Source organism: Sturnira hondurensis, unplaced genomic scaffold, assembly GCF_014824575.4.
Source record: "Sturnira hondurensis isolate 20B ecotype Veracruz unplaced genomic scaffold, ASM1482457v3 Scaffold0006496, whole genome shotgun sequence".
NCBI lineage: Eukaryota > Metazoa > Chordata > Mammalia > Chiroptera > Phyllostomidae > Sturnira > Sturnira hondurensis.
The window spans coordinates 8101026-8117402 of record NW_028079127.1 but is presented as its reverse complement, the minus strand read 5'-3'; the positions used below and the strand labels follow the sequence as shown (position 1 = coordinate 8117402).

At 37.3% G+C, this 16377-nt stretch overlaps 1 pseudogene; it reads left to right on the top strand.

Moving 5' to 3' along the window:
* The first annotated feature begins 252 nt into the window (after window positions 1-252).
* On the top strand, window positions 253-765 carry LOC118989629 (60S ribosome subunit biogenesis protein NIP7 homolog; annotated as a pseudogene).
* Window positions 766-16377: the final 15612 nt, after the last annotated feature.

Below are 16377 nucleotides of genomic sequence, written 5' to 3'. Positions count from 1 at the left end.
CCTGTTTCAGAAAATTCACCAAGACCCACAAACCCTGGTTATGCATAAAAGCCCTGGACCACCTTGCACCCTGTGCCAGAGACAAAGTGTGGATAAGGCCTGGAGTAGAGCAGTCCTTTCTGCATGGGAACCACGTTGTAAAACCTGAAAATACTTCTCAGTCCCAGGGAGAACTCCACGNAAATAAAATAAAATAAAATAAAATAAATATCTTTTTGAGGCACAAGGAACCAGTGTTCCAACAAAGAGAAAATGCAGCCTTTGACGGAAGAGGAGATCCATGTCATGTTTGAGAAGATAAAAAAATACATCTGGGAGAATCTTCAGGTGTTAGCAGGCAGGCCTGATGACACCTGCTGTTTCAGGCTACACAAGGATCAGGTGTAATATGTGAGTGAAAAAATCTTGAACTTGGTCGCCAACATCTCTGATGACAAGCTGGTATCTCTGGAGACCTGTTTCAGAAAATTCACCAAGACCCACAAACCCTGGTTATTCATAAAAGCCCTGGACCACCTTGCACCCTGTTCCAGAGACAAAGTGTGGATAAGGCCTGGAGTAGAGCAGTCCTTTCTGCATGGGAACCACATTGTAAAACCTGAAAATACTTCTCAGTCCCAGGGAGAACTCCACGGCAGTCATCCCTTCGGGTTTGGGGGTGGCGGCAAAGTCTACGCAAAAGACTGCAGGAAAGTAGATTCCATGGCGATTGCAGTATTTCATTAAGCAGGGGGAAATCTGTGGCACGAAGAGACATTGTCTTGAAAGAAAAGCATCGCAAGGACTCATGGCTGTGTGGAAGAGCCTAGCTTTGTTTCCTGTGTCTGTGCTGGCTCCCCCATCATGTTGAATTGTGTCAACACTGTGACCTCTCCAGGGACTTATTAGTTTTATAGTCTCTCTCTTATGGACAAATGCAAGCTGGATTTATATTAAGCAGAAATGGTTCAAAAATGGAGTTTTGGATCTTTGTATTTGTTACTAAGTAAGATGTTGTGTTTTACATTTCAATCAGAGGGCTTCTGGTTTTCAGTAAAATGTTCTAAACCATTGGAATTGAGGACAAGAATGGCTTATCATTGTTATCTGTGATAACACTGTTTTCTAAACCCGTAATAAGAACACAACAAGTTTTCTTATTTATGTATTAATACTATGAAAGATATTGCTATACCCAAGTAGTAGGCCATGCCTGGTATTTTACAAATGAAACATGGATAAAATACTAAGAGCAGTTTATGCTGCTGATTTTCCTCATGGTAGGTGCTATTCAGTGTGGAAGAAGACAGATTCAAAACATAGTTCAAGTACCTATTGGTTATACAATGCTTCATCTGATTTATTAAACTTTAATGAACTTCATTCTCTTTTCTTTGAAAAAAACAGCTTTTGCCATATATCTAAGAATGTTTTTTTAGAATTAGAAACTGTGATTGTGAAGTACCTAGGACAGTGCCTGGAAAATGATAGGTGTTGAATAATTGCTAAGGACTATTTTTATGTTGCATATACTGAGTGTTCCTGCTACTAAGAACAGGATCTAATGAGTATAATTTGATTATATCATTTTGTTTTTTCCAAGCTGTTTTCTCAATCTTTCTCTTTTTTTGGATGGTGTGATCACAGTCTAAATTTTATTTCACTTTAAAAAGATTTTTATTTATTATTTTTTAGACAGAGGGGAAGGGAAGGAGGGAGAGAAATATCAGTCTGTGGTTGGCCTCTTGCCCACCCCCTACTGGGGACCTGGCCTGCAACCCAGGCATGTGCGCTGACTGGGAATCAAACTGGCAACCCTTTAGGTCACAGGCTGACACTCAATCCATTGAGCTACACCAGCCAGGGCTCACTCTGAATTTTATTTTCATCAATTTGGTTTCCTAAAATGTTTTCTTTATGAAACCTTAATGGACTGGACAAAAAAGCATTAATCAGAGACCCTGAAATAATTTACCTCTTCTATTTTTCTTTCACATGCCTCCCAAAATAATTTATAGAATTATTTAAAAATTTAAATAAAAGACATCTCACAAATATTTAAAACTGCCTGTATTGTAAAACAGTTTCTCTCATTAATATCCTATTTTAAATTCCAAAGGTGACATCTCTAAAATTATAGCATTTTCATCATAAATACATAAATAAATAAATATCTCTCTAAAATAAAAAAAAATTATTAGCATTAAATGTTATTTTTCTTCAAAATAACAATTATATTTTTAATTCCTTTGCTCATCCATTAATGGATGTGAAGTTCTATTAGATATATTTTCCTTAGAGGAATATAGAGAATATATTCTCTCCATATTCCTAAAGTTGTATTAGATATATATTTCTCTAGAGCAATATAGGGAAATTTAGAAAGTGTTATCGTTTTATTCTGAAATACTAGCTAATCCAGTTTTGTCAGCGAGTCTAAGAATTTCCCAGTAGCAGCACATATCTAAATAGAAAGTCACTTTCTGACTATGAGGGCATATTTAGGGGGCAAATCTATACTGAGCTAAATGCTGGTAAATTTCAAGGGCAATTTTCAGAAACTAATGTGTAAAATAATAAAGAAAAACTCTGAACAGATGTTCCTGATTAAGTCCTGTGGCCAGAAGGCATCTCAAACATTTGGATGTGTTGGCTCATAGGAATAGGCCCAATTTCTTTAGCATGAGATTCAATACCTTCAAAACTCTGCCTACCTCTCACATATTTACAGAATAATTAAAAATCTTAAAATTCTCTGCACACCTACCTTGTACATGAGATGGAAGTTTTCTTATAAAGCTTCCTTGCCTAGAATATTCTACTAGTTTATATGATAACCATTTTACTTTACCTAGCTGGGCTAATTCCAACTGTTCCTTTAAGACACATTGTAAGTAAGGCAGAGAAATACGCACCCCAGCCCTCCACTTTGCCAACAATCACCCATCCTGTGTGTATTTTTATAATGATCAGATTTGATTAAACACTATGATAGTACAATATTGGACATTCATCGTCTCAAAATGATTCTTTATGCTATTAAAAGCAAATATCCAATAAAATTTATTATGTCTTTGAAAGTTCCTTTAATTATTTTAAGATTTAGTACTACATCAGGTAGATAAAGTTTTGCATGAATTAAATATTTTCCAAATGTAGGGCTCACACTTTAAATAAATTTCATTTTCTATGGATTCAGGAATGCCAGAGTAAAGAGGGAGTACAGGTTGACAAAAATAATTGAGAAATACTTTTGTAATTCTGTTTGGGATACATCAATCATGATATTAGCCAAAACTTATAAAACACTTAACTATTTTAAATCATAGCACCACTACAATTTTATAAAGTAAGTGCATTTTCTGTCCTTGTTTTATGGGTCAGGGAACCTGAAAGAGAAAGTGGTACAAAGCCATGTCAATTTTCACATGATAGATACTTGTAGGGATTTGACCCTTGGCAGTCTGGCTCGCAAAGCCTGTGCTCTTAAAGGACATTTTTTTTATCTCTTTTCTGCACGAAGAGAATAAACTACATTTTATTAATGAAACCTATAATGTTTTACACATCTTTAAAATGTTTCATTCATATCAAAATAATGTTAAATATAGTTTTTCTAGGCATATCAATGAAGAGCAATATAACAACTTTGTTCTAAAAAATGCATTGTATACTGCCCCCTTAGTAGCCCTTGGAATTGTTTTATTATAGGAGGTATAAAGCTCACACATCAATTTGGTAGTTTGCTTTTTTAAAATTGTATTTGCCATCATTATTGTAAGAATGGTGGAGTTTCCACTGGAGAATTTAAAACTGCTTCAATTTAAAGCAAAAGCACTTATGGAAAAAAAAAGAAACTAGAAGTAACTTCTTATTTCAGTGAAAGATTGATTTCTACACAGAATGAGGGTGCAATATACAATTGTATTATTGGTATAGGCTTCAGGCCTGGTTTAGAAATGTTATTTTTGAAAGATACTAAATTGCCTCTATATTGCTACCTCCATTCTGTTCAAAATATTTTGCCTTAAAAATTTACTTGTTATTTCTTTCATTTGTTAAAGTAAAAATGTATGGACAATACAAGGAATTAATACTAAAACTTTTTACTAATAAAAAAGGCATTGAAATTTAACATCTATTACAAATTTGTTAGTAATCCAGTTATTTATATTTGCTAAAATCAGTTTGTAAATCACACATAAAAGTAATAGAACAAGACAGTACTTAGTTACCTTTCTATTAATATTCTATGTCCTCACGCAGGTAATGAATACTTACTCTTGTCTCACAGTCTGACTGCCACAGGTTTGAAAACATGCAAGTTTCCAACTTCAAAAAATATGCGACTATTTTTAGATACAGTAATTGTCAAAAATTCATCCAGCTGACCAACCTCTGAAATATTTCAAAATCCTGCTCTGTTACACTCGGTCCCACGTGATGACCATTAGGGCACCTACGCGGCTACTGTTTCCTTAGGCAAAAAGTGCTGGAATATTTCCAAGCAGAACCATAATGTTTCAAAATTTACACAGAACTTTGAAACCACTAATCCAGTTACTTCATCTTGTCGAATATGAATTTTGTATAAAACCTGAGTGTGAGTAAAAGCAGTGTGTCGCTGGGACCCTGCCCGGAGCTTGATCGCCATCCTGGGAAAGTCCCCAGTCTATGAGGGCGCAGTTCCCTGGGAACTTGTCAGCCACTATAATTAAACTGGCTGATGATCAATGCGGTAAAATTAAGTTTGTGTCTAACCAAATAAACTCGTTGTGAATTTTATGCACATATTCATAATTTCTGTTCATTTTGTAAGATGAGAGAGGTAGACTAGATGCCATATAAGGTCTTCTTCAGCCCTGTAATCCTGAGTAGAGTTTATGTGCACGTTTTCCCTAATAATTTGCAAGAAGTCTCTTTAGGTATGTATAGAATGTCTGTATATATATACAAGATCTGTCAAGAAAATCTCCAGTCATGTACTATGAAAAATAGGGACATTTATTGAAGAAGACACAAGACACAAGAAGCATTGTACATAGGACAATGACGCCTCAGTCCCCTTTCAAAGTGGGCACCTTGGGAGCTCACACAGTTCTCCCAGTCACCATCAGCTGCACTGTCATATTTTCTTGAACCTCATAAACAGTCTGAAATCTCTACCCTTTCAAAGGTGATTTTAGTTCTGGGGAAATCTAGAAGTAGCAGGGTGTCAAATCTGGGTTGTGAGGGGGCTGAGTCACCTGGGTTATTTGACACTTTGCCAAAAAACTGCAGGAGACCTGATGCATGAGTGGATGCATTGGCATGAAGAAGCCGCCAATCACTACCTTCCCATAGCTGGGGCCTTCTGAATCATCCGAATAGTTTCTGTGGAGAAATGTTCAAGTTTAATGCAAAATTTGATGCAGGTTTGTAATTCTGCTCCCTCAGTCATTTTGAATGTGACAGCCACAGGGTACACATGCTCACTCAATGGCATCTGCCACCCCACTGACTAGTACAATGAAGTCGCCATTGTTCACCCATATGCATTTCAGTCCACTCTCCTTGGCTGCCGGGTTACATCAATGTTGCACAAACCTTTCTCATTATATTAACTATGGTTGGATTTTTTCCAGACAGATCTCATATATATATATATATATATATATATATATATATATATATACACACACACACACATATACACATATACATACAAATATTATGTATCTTTTATTCTTCTTAACTGTAGCTATATTTGTATTTATGTATCCAGTAACAAAGTGACTTCATTCATACAAATTAGACTTTACTGTTTCTTTGAGTAGTTTTAGTTTAGGCGATCTTTTATTTTCCAATTTCTTTATCTGTAATATATTTATAATTCTGACTATGCCACATTGGTTGTTGATAAGGTTACCTACATTTTTAAATTAATTCATCAAGTACTTACTGTCTCATTCTATGTGGTAGGCACGTAGCTGGGTATTGGGAATACAGTGGTAAGCAAGAGAGATAATATCACATGCATTCTAGTGTATGTGAAACCAGTTTATTAACTGTAAAAAGAAAATATTGTTATTATCAAGGTAACTTACCCTGGGATTGTTCAAAATTATATAAATAGTGGGGTTTTTTATTAATTTTTAAAGTCAAGGCTCTTCTACCACCTAGGAACTTGAAAACAGGTCTCTAAGATTTTTGCCTACAATGTATACATTCTCCAGCAGCTGTAATTCTGATAACAGCATCCTTCATCATCTGCAGTCGCGTACTGGTTTTTGTGTTTAGTTTATAGACTGTAACTTCAGGTGAATAGTTAACAGACTTAGTTTTTTCCTGTGTGTTAGTTGCTCTTTTCACCTTAACAGTAATTACGACATTGTAAGAAAAGGATCAGCTCAAGCAGATTTGAAATATCTATAAGCTGAAATAAAAGGGCTATTGAGAATCCATATATTTGTGATGACGACTATTTCTGAAGCCAAAATAGGAAAAGTGATTGATAAAGACTATGAGATGGGGGCCTCTAATATCTCGCCAAGATCAGTCAATGGGTAACTAGCTGCCTGCACAAGACTGTTGTTCCATAGAGCATTAGGTAGACCATCCGTAAAGGGATACAAAGGATGGAACAAGTAAAAGAAATAAGGCAGAATGGAAAATTAAATACAGAATAGAGTAATAGGTGTGGTTACAGGCCCAAGGAATTGACTAGAAACAAACATACTGGAGGCTTACTAAATATCTTATGGGAGTATGTTTTATTGCTTTTTATTGTATTTAACTTTTTAATCCTCACCTAAGAACATGTCCATCTATTTTAGAGAGAGGAGAAGGGAGAAAGATAGGGAGAGAAACGTCAATAAAAGATAAAACATTAATCGGCTGCCTCTCATATGCACCTTGACCCATGATCAATCTTGCAATCCAGGCATGTGCCCTGACTGAGAACTTAACCTGTGACCCCTCAATTCATGGCATGACACCCAACCAACTGAGCCACACCAGCCAGTGCTGGGGGGAAGGCGTTAAGTTTAATGAAAACTTTGTTTGAAACTAAAATGAGTATACTAGCTTTCACATCCTAAGGCATTATACTAGCTTTCACATCCTAAGGCACTATAAACTTGCATAAGAGTATAGAAAAGTTTTCAAGGCACATCAGATTGTAATCCCAATGACTATTTTAAATGTAGCCATGGAAAATTGTCAGAGACAATTCTATACAGATGTTCTAGCATAGTAAGGTAAAGCCCCACTGCCACTGTCCTGGCGATGTCCTTATACTTTAGAGTAACAAGAAGCTCTCTTTCCAAAGGATGGTGAGTAGATGTACTGACAGCTCCATAAAGCACATTGCCTCTTAAGAGTTGGGGTTCCTTTCCTGTGTCAAACCCCACTGTACATTCAGGTAATATCTGGCCCACATCGTATTGTTGGATTTGGGCGACAAAGAACTGATGAAAACTGTTATGACTGATGTTTTTGACCATTTGATTCAGGAGTCTTGTGACATTCTGTCAGAATACTGTGTCGGACTAACATTTTATCTGGCCAGTGAGTCAGAATCTCAGACTCTCATCATTATCCAACATAACAATGGTAACAGACAAGGAGATTCCCCCCAGAGGAAAGGCATAAGGTCTAATTGACGATTCTTCTCTGTAGCTAGGCTAGAAGGATCTTCATGATACCTGATTTGTAGAAGGGCAGAATTGTCATAAGTCACAGCTACTGTTTATTTCCCTTCTCCTTTTTGAGTAGAATTTTATTGCAAATAATTCAATAGTGTTTCATTACTGGATCTTGAGTGCGATGAAGATATATTACTTGTTGTTCAGTGTTTATATTTGAGGGCTATATATCTCTGTCCTAACAGATTGTAGACTTAGTCTGGGTTGTATTTTGAGTTGTGTTTCTTGCATAAGGATCTTAGGGCATTAAATATGCTGCAAGAAATTTTTAAATAAACATGGAGATTAACATTCTTCATTTTGGTGGATATTGCTAGCTCTTTATTAAAAATGTTATTTTCATCTTGCAAACACTTTGCCTGTAATACCTAGCTTCCTTCACAATCAAGTGGGAACCATGGGACTGTATTTTAGCAGTAAATATGAGCATAAGTTCACGTGCCTATTTCAGACCCAAGACTTTTAAGGTTCACGTGTGCCCCTACCACCATCCCACAAGCTTTCCCACCAAATAGGTGCAGATAAGAATGTAATCCTAGAAAATGGTAGAGCTGCAAGCTGAAATGAGTTTGAGTTTTTGATTCACAACATAAAATGAAAGTTTCCTGTCATCCAGGAACACCTGTTACGGACTATTACGTGAACAGAAAATAACATTCTATTATGCTTAAGATCCTGTCTATTTTTAGTTTCTCATACTAGCTAGAGTTATCTAACTAATAAAATGTTGCAACTTAACAAGAAAACAGACCAGTCTAATCTGTCTTCAGTCTTTAATGGTTTTGCTGTAAGGAACTGGTAATGACTCTGTTTCTAAGGGGGGTTCATACAACCATCCCGTTTTAGTTCTCAGAAGATTATTAACAGTACAATCAGCTATTTTATTTTGCCAGAAACTATATTGGTAGAGATAGAACTACATCTGTTAGATTCTAAACTGTCTTATTACAATGATCTGAATAGAGAGAATATTTAAGGACATCCTAAATAATTGAGATTTTCCCTTAGTATAAATTATATACATCTTTAGAACTTGTTTTGATTCTTATAATGAATAATATAGTTTTATTCAACTTGAGAAAAATATAACTTTTGTGGAGATCCACTCTATTTTTAAAAAAGTTTACATATTCAATGAATGCATTTGTGAAGTGCTGAAGGAGAAAGAAGTTACTCACCTGGGCAGATCAACTGTATCAATTTAGGCAAGCAGTATCACAGACATAATTGATTTATATACAATATTAACTCTAGGAAACAATCATCAAAACAATCTAATCTGTTATTCTGTCTAGGCAAAGTACAAGTGTATAAGAATCTTCTAAGAGTTACAGTCATCTATAATATGTGTAGCTGATTAATAAAATTAATACAGTTTTATTAGTAAAGTAAGAATAGGTCAATGATATTGTTATGAGAAAGCAGATGAGATAGGATCCATAGTAGAAGTAGATTACCCTTGAATAAGAGGGTATATTTTTAATTTGCTTAATGAAACTTTCACCTCACATGGTCTTTAGCATTTTTTTCACATTAGACTAGAGCCACTGATATGTAAAGTGTGGTGACTCTGGTATCAGTGTAAACGTAGTCCTTCCATAGTTTGTGCTTTAAGTAAAATAAATATAATGTTGCCAGTAGTCTTTATTCACAACATATTTCATAGTTTATCAATGGCTTATTCCTATGATTATCATAATATATTGAAAGTCCAAAATCTTTTGTTGTTGATCAAAACAAAAATGGTGCTGAAAGCAAGAGAAATAAACACAGGGTTTAAGAAAAGTTAGGCAATCAAAAGTTTAGACACCAGTGATCCAAAGTTTTGACATCACTAATCTTTTTTAAAAAATTTTATTTAACTCTTGTTCAAGTACAGTTTTCTTTCTTGTATTCCCAGGCCTGCCCCCCCAGTGCTCCCCATCTCCCTCCCATCTCCGCCCCCCACCTTAGTTATTGTCCATGTGTCCTTTATACTTGCTCACGTGAGTCCTTCCCCTTTTCTCCTGTGATTCTCTCCCCTCTGGATCCTGCCAGCACCTTCTGTATTACAGTGTCTTTGCTTACATTTTGCTTGCTTGTTTGTTTTATTGTTTAGATTCCTGTTAAAGGTGATATCATATGGTATTTGTCTTTCACCGCCTGGCTTGTTTCATTCAGCATAATGCTTTCCAGTTCCATCCATGATGTTGCAAAGGGTAGGAGCTCCTTCCTTTCTGCAGCATAGAATTCCATTGTGTAAATGTACCATAGTTTTTTGATCCAGTCATTTACCGATGGGCATCTAGGTTGCTTCCAACTCTTGGCTATTGTAAATTGTGCTGCTATGAACATCGGGGTGCATAGGTTCTTTTGGATTGGTGCTTCGGGGTTCTTAGGATATAATCCTAATAGTGGAATTGCTGGGTCAAAAGGCACATCCATTTTTAGCTTTCTTAGAAAATTCCATACTGTTTTCCATAGTGCTTGTACTAGACTGCAATCCCACCAACTGTGAACTAGGGTCCCCTTTTCCCCACAACCTCTCCAACACTTGTTGTTTGTTTCTTTGTTTATGGTAGCCATTCTGACTGGTGATAAGTGATATCTCATTGTGGTTTTGATTTGCATCTCTCTGATAGCTAGTGGTATCAAGCTTCTTTTCATGTGTCTCTGGATTCTCTGTATGTCCTCCTTGGAGAAGTGTCTGTTCAAGTCCTTTGTCCATTTTTTAATTAAGTTGCTCATCTTCCTTCAGTGGAGTTGTGTGAGTTCTTTGTATATTTTGGAGATTAAACCTTTGTCTGAGGTGTCATTGGAGAATATGTTTTCCCAGACTGCTGCTTCTCTTTTTATCTTGATACTGTTTTCCTTGGCCATGCAGAAGCTTTTAATTTTGATGAGATCCCATTTATTTATTCTTTCCTTTATGTCCCTTGCTCTGGGGGATGTATCAGTAAAAATATTGCTATGTGGAATATCTGAGATTTTCCTGCCAATGCTCTCCTCCAGGCTTTAATGGTTTCACGGCTTATTTTTAAGTCTTTTGTCCACCTTGAATTAATTTTGGTGTATGGTGTAAGTTGGTGCTCAAGTTTCATTTTTTTTTGCATGTAGCTGTCCAGTTCTCCCAACACTATTTGTTGAAGAGGCTATCTTTACTCCATTTTATGTAACTGTCCCCTTTGTCAAATATTAGTTGAGTGTAGAGAGCTGGGTTTATTTCTGGGCTCTCTGTTTTATTCCATTGATCTATGTGCCTGTTTTTATGCCAGTATCAGGCTGTTTTGATTACAGTGGCCTTGTAATAAAGTTTGATATCAGGTATTGTGATCCCTCCTACTTTGTTCTTCTTTCTCAAAATTGTGGCTGCTATTCGGGGTCTTTTACAGTTCCAAATAAATTTCTGAAGTGTTTGTTCTAAGTCTGTTAAATATGCCATTGGATCTTTAATAGATATTGCATTGAATCTGTAAATTGCTTTGGGTAGTATGGACATTTTGATGATGTTAATTCTTCCAATCCATGAACACGGTATATGTTTCCATTTGTTTCTTTCTTCCTTGATTTCTTTCTTCAGTGTTGTGTAGTTTTCTGTATACAGGTCTTTTATCTCCTTGGTTAGGTTTATTCCCAGATATTTGATTTTTTTTAGCTATATCGAATGGGACTTTTTTCTTGACTTCTGCTTCTGCTGTTTCATTGTTGGTATACAAAAATGCCTTTGATTTCTGGATATTGACTTTGTATCCCTCTGTTTTGCCAAATTCATCTATTACTTCGAGCAGTTTTTTGGGAGAGACTATAGGCTTCTCCATGTACACTATCATGTCATCTGCAAACAATGCCAGTTTTGTTTCCTCCTTTCCGATTTGGATGCCTTTTATTTCCTTTTCTTTTCCGATTGCTGTGGCTAGAACTTCCAATACTATATTGAATAGAGGTGGTGAAACTGGACAACCTTGTCTTGTTCTTGATCTTAATGGAAAAGATTTTAGTTTTTGCCCGTTGAGTATGATGTTGGCTGTAGGTCTTTCATATATGGCCTTTATTATATTGAGGAATGCTCCCTCTATTCCCACTTTGCTGAGTACCTTTATCATAAATGGGTATTGCACCTTATCAAAAGCTTTTTCCACGTCTATTGATATGATCATGTGGTTTTTGTCTTTGCTTTTGTTTATGTGGTGTATTACACTTACTGATTTACAAATATTGAGCCATCCTTGCATCCCTGGGATGAATCCCACTTGGTCGTGGTGTATGAGCTTTTTGATGTATTGTTGGATGTGATTTGCCAATATTTTATTGAGAATTTTAGCGTATATGTTCATCAGCGATATTGGCCTGAAGTTTTCTTTCTTTGTTGTGTCTCTATCTGGTTTTGGAATTAGGATGATGCTGGCTTCATAAAAAGAGTTTGGGAGTTTTCCCTCCTTTTGGATTTTTTTGAATAGTCTGTGAAGAATAGGGGTTAGTTCTTCCTTAAAAGCTTTGTAGAATTCTCCTGTGAAACCATCTGGTCCAGGGCTTTTGTGTGATGGGATTTTTTTATTACTTCTTCAATTTCATCTGCTCTTATTGGCCTGTTCAGGTTTTCTGCTTCTTTTTCATTGAGTTTTGGAAGATTATAATTTTCTAGAAATTTGTCCATTTCACCTAGGTTTTCAAATTTCTTGGCATAGAGGTCTGCATACTAATTCCTTACAATCCCTTCTATTTCTGTGGTATCAGTTGTAATCTCTCCTCTTTCATTTCTGATTTTGTTTATTTGGGTCCTCTCTCTTTTTTCTTGATGAGCCTTCTTCAAGGTTTGTCTATTTTGTTTATCTTTTCAAAAAACCAACTCCTAGGTTCATTGATCCTTAGAATTGTGCTTTTAGTCTCTATGTCATTTAATTCTGCTCTGATCTTGGTTATTTCCTTCCTTCTACTTCCTCTGGACTGTCTTTGTTGTTGTTCCTTGAGTTCTTGCAGGCCTTGGGTTAGGTTGTTTGTTTGAGATGTTTCTATTTTCTTTAGGTAAGCCTGTATTGCTATGAACTTCCCTCTCAGGACTGCCTTCACTGTGTCCCATAAGTTTTGGGTTGTAATGAGTTCATTTTCATTTGTTTCCAGAAGCTTTTTTATTTCTTCCCTGATTTCTATCTTGACCTATTCCTTGTTTAATAGCATACCATTCAGTCTCCATGCTTTGGGGTGTTTTGGGTTTTTTCCTGTTGGGTTAGTTTCCAATTTCAGTCCCTTATGATCAGAGAAAATGCTTGGTATGATTTCTATTTTCCTAAATTTGTTGAGTCTCGTTTTGCGTCCTATCATGTGGTCTATCTTGGAAAATGTTCCATGTGCATTTGAAAAGAATGTGTATTTAGCTTCTTTGAGATGAAGGGCTCTATATATATCAATTAGGTCCACTTCATCTAGAGTGTCACTTAATGCTGCAATATCTTTGTTGATATTTTGTTTGGAAGATCTGTCCATTTTTGACAGTGGGGTGTTAAAATCCCCTACTATAATTGTGTTGCTGTCAATACCTTTCTTGAGGTCCTCTAGGATTTTCTTTATATATTTGGGTGCTCCTGTGTTGGGTGCATATATATTTATGATGTTGATGTCTTCTTGGTGGATTCTTCCCTTGAGTAATATGAAGTGACCTTCTGGGTCTCTCTTTATGGCCCTGTGTTTGAAGTCTATTTTGTCTGATATGAGAATTGCTACCCCGGCTTTTTTTTGTTGTCCATTTGCTTGGAATATTTGTTTCCATCCTTTCATTTTCAGTCTGTGGTGGTCTTTTGACCTGAGGTGGGTCTCTTGTAGGCAGCATATGTGTGGATCATGCTTTCTTATCCATTCAGCTATTCTGTGTCTTTTAATTGGTGCATTTAATCCATTTACATTTAAGGTTATTATTGAAAGGTACTTCATTGACATTTATGTACCTGTGTTCTTCTCTGTCTATCTGTTTTCCTTCCTTTCCTTAAAGCAGCCCTTTTAGTAATTCTTGTAGAGCTGGTTTGGTGGAAGCATATTCTTTTAGACTTCTTTTGTCTTGGAAGCTCTTTATTTGGCCTTCTATCTTGATTGAGAGCCTTGCTGGGTACAATAGCCTTGGTTGTAGGCCTCTGTTTCTAATTACTTGGAATATTTCTTGCCATTCTCTTCTTGCTTGGAATGTTTCCATTGAGAAGTCAGTAGCCAACCTTATTGGGGCTCCCTTGTATGTTACTTCCTTTTTCTCCCTTGCTGCCTTTAGGATTCTCTCTTTGTCTTGGAGGTTTGCCATTTTAATGATGATGTGTCTTGCAAAAGGCCTCTTCAGGTTCCACCTGCTTTGAACTTTCTGGGATTCCTGGATCCATGTGACTTTATCTCTCCTCAACTTAGGAAAATTTTCTGTTATTACTCTTTCAAGTGGGTTTTCTATTCCTTGTTCCTCTTCTTCTCCTTCTGGTATTCCTATTATTTGGATATTATTATGTTTCATGTTGTCTTGCATTTCTCTTAAATTCTCCTCATTTTTTCTGATTCTCTTTTCCCTTTCTTGGTCTGCCTGGGAGATTCTTTCTATCCTGTCTTCTGTCTCACTTATGCGATCTTCTGCCGTATCGATTCTATTCTTCATACCTTCTTCTGTGTTCTTCAGTTCAGAAATTGTATTCTTCATTTTCTCTTGGCCTTTGCTGAGAGTTTCTATTTACTTTTTCATGTTGGTATAGTTTGCAGAGAGTTCATTGTAGCTCCCCTGTAGTTTCTGGCAGCTTGTGGTAAGCTCTTTGAATTTCCTGATAACCAGTGCTTTGAATTCCACATCTGATAGTTGACTTGCCTCTATTTCATCTAACATTCTTTCTGAGGCTTCCTCCTTTTCTTTCATTTGAGGATTGTTTCTTTGTCTTCCCATTGTTTGTGATACTCTTCTTGTTGTCCTCAGCTTCTTAAATTGATCTATTCTGATTCCCTGGATTTATGGTGTGAACTTCTGTGGTAGGATACCAGTGAAATTCAGTGGTGCAATCTCCTGCATGTATCTTGGTGTTCTCCGCTTCCACCTACTCCTTTCTTTATTGTGCGTGTGTGATCGGTTGGAGGGGGAGGCAAAATGGTTTATGATAGCGGAAGATTATTTTATGTTATTTACAGAGACAGTCGGCAGAGATGAAATAGACAATCCTTAGGCTATGCATAGAGTTAACCGTGTTCTTCGACCCAGCTTGCCACTTTTATGAAAAGATGGAGATAAGTTAAGTCTCTTGTTGGGAAGGGGGCGGGGCTTGTAAGTTGTATCTAGAAAGTAGTGTGGTTGTGGGTGGTCAGATTTGAGGTAAGGTGAGAGTACAGGTTAGTAACTGGGTGTAGCATGTGAGTAAATAGAGTAATAGAGTTCAGGCACCTGTAAGGTGGTCTAAGGTCCAAGAGATGTGTTATGAAGTATTACTGTTGTACAGAACAACTCTTATTTACAATAATATTTGAGCAACACTCACATGATAGATTCTATGTGATCTGTCTAGGGGATTATAGAGCTTGGGTAGTATGGCAAAGGAAAGCAAGTGAAGTATAGAAAATTAGCGATACACTGCGGAGGAAAGAGCAGTGGGATCCTGTCAGGTAGTACAATATAACCAGCCAGGACTAAGAAACCTGTGCAGAAAGAGAAAGGATACAAAGATATTCTTAAAATAAAAAAAGAAGTAAGAATGATTCAAAAAAATAATAAAACACCTAAAAGAAAACTAAGCAACACACAAACAATCCAACACACACACACACACACACACACACACACACACACAGAAAAGTCAGGAGAAAAGAGGAATAAGCAGAAAATTTGGGAAGAACGGAAGGACTAAACCTGGACAAAAAGAAAAAGAAATGAAGGACAGAGTATTGAAAGATAGAGCAACAATACAGTTTAAAAGATGTAAGATTACTTACAAAAGAAGTTGAGAGAGGGAAAAAAAGGGGGAAGGGGAAAACCCCCCCACACACACACATTAAAAAAAAAAAGGCAGCACCCTTCCTTTGTCGGTTTCAAACTGTCCAAACCAGTTTTTCTGGTTGTGGTGTCTCTGAGGGCAGGTATGCAGGCGCGGGAGAGCAGGGTGCCTGATTGGGAGGCCCTGAGGCAAGCTGCTGTCTTAGAGCCCCCCTCAGTTCACTTTCCAATAGAGACTTCTCCACAAAGCCTGCCTCTCAGCCCAGCCCAATCCCAAAAGACCAGCAACGACAGTGTCCTTCTTAAATCCCCCGGGCTGGTGGGCTGGTGGGCTGGCAGGCTAACGACCAGAGTCCGCAGTTGCCACCCTTTACATTAACTTAAGCCCACAGGTCTGTGCCCGGTATTAACCTGCCTGCCTAGATGGGGAGGGGGAGTCAGTTCTCTCCCACGGAGTCTGTTGCAGGCCCACCAGGTGCCAGGCCTCTGGAGTTCCCTCCATCACAGGCGCCCTGGCCCTGGATTCAGACAAGGCTTCTGTTTCCCCCTGATGGTGCCGCCCCGATTGCTCCTCAATTCTCGTGGGTACTCACGCTCCACCGGAGGTCTCCCACCTTGGGCGTGCCTGGGCACAGCCCTCAGCCTAGAAGGCTGGGGGCACGCAGCCGCTTTTGTCCTCACTCGCCTTCTGGAGTCCTCGCCGGCCGGCAGGTGTCTGGTTCCTCTGTCACACTCCCTGGTCTCTTATTTTCATAAATGTTAGGGAATTGTTGGTTGATTAAGCTGTTCTTCGGTAGA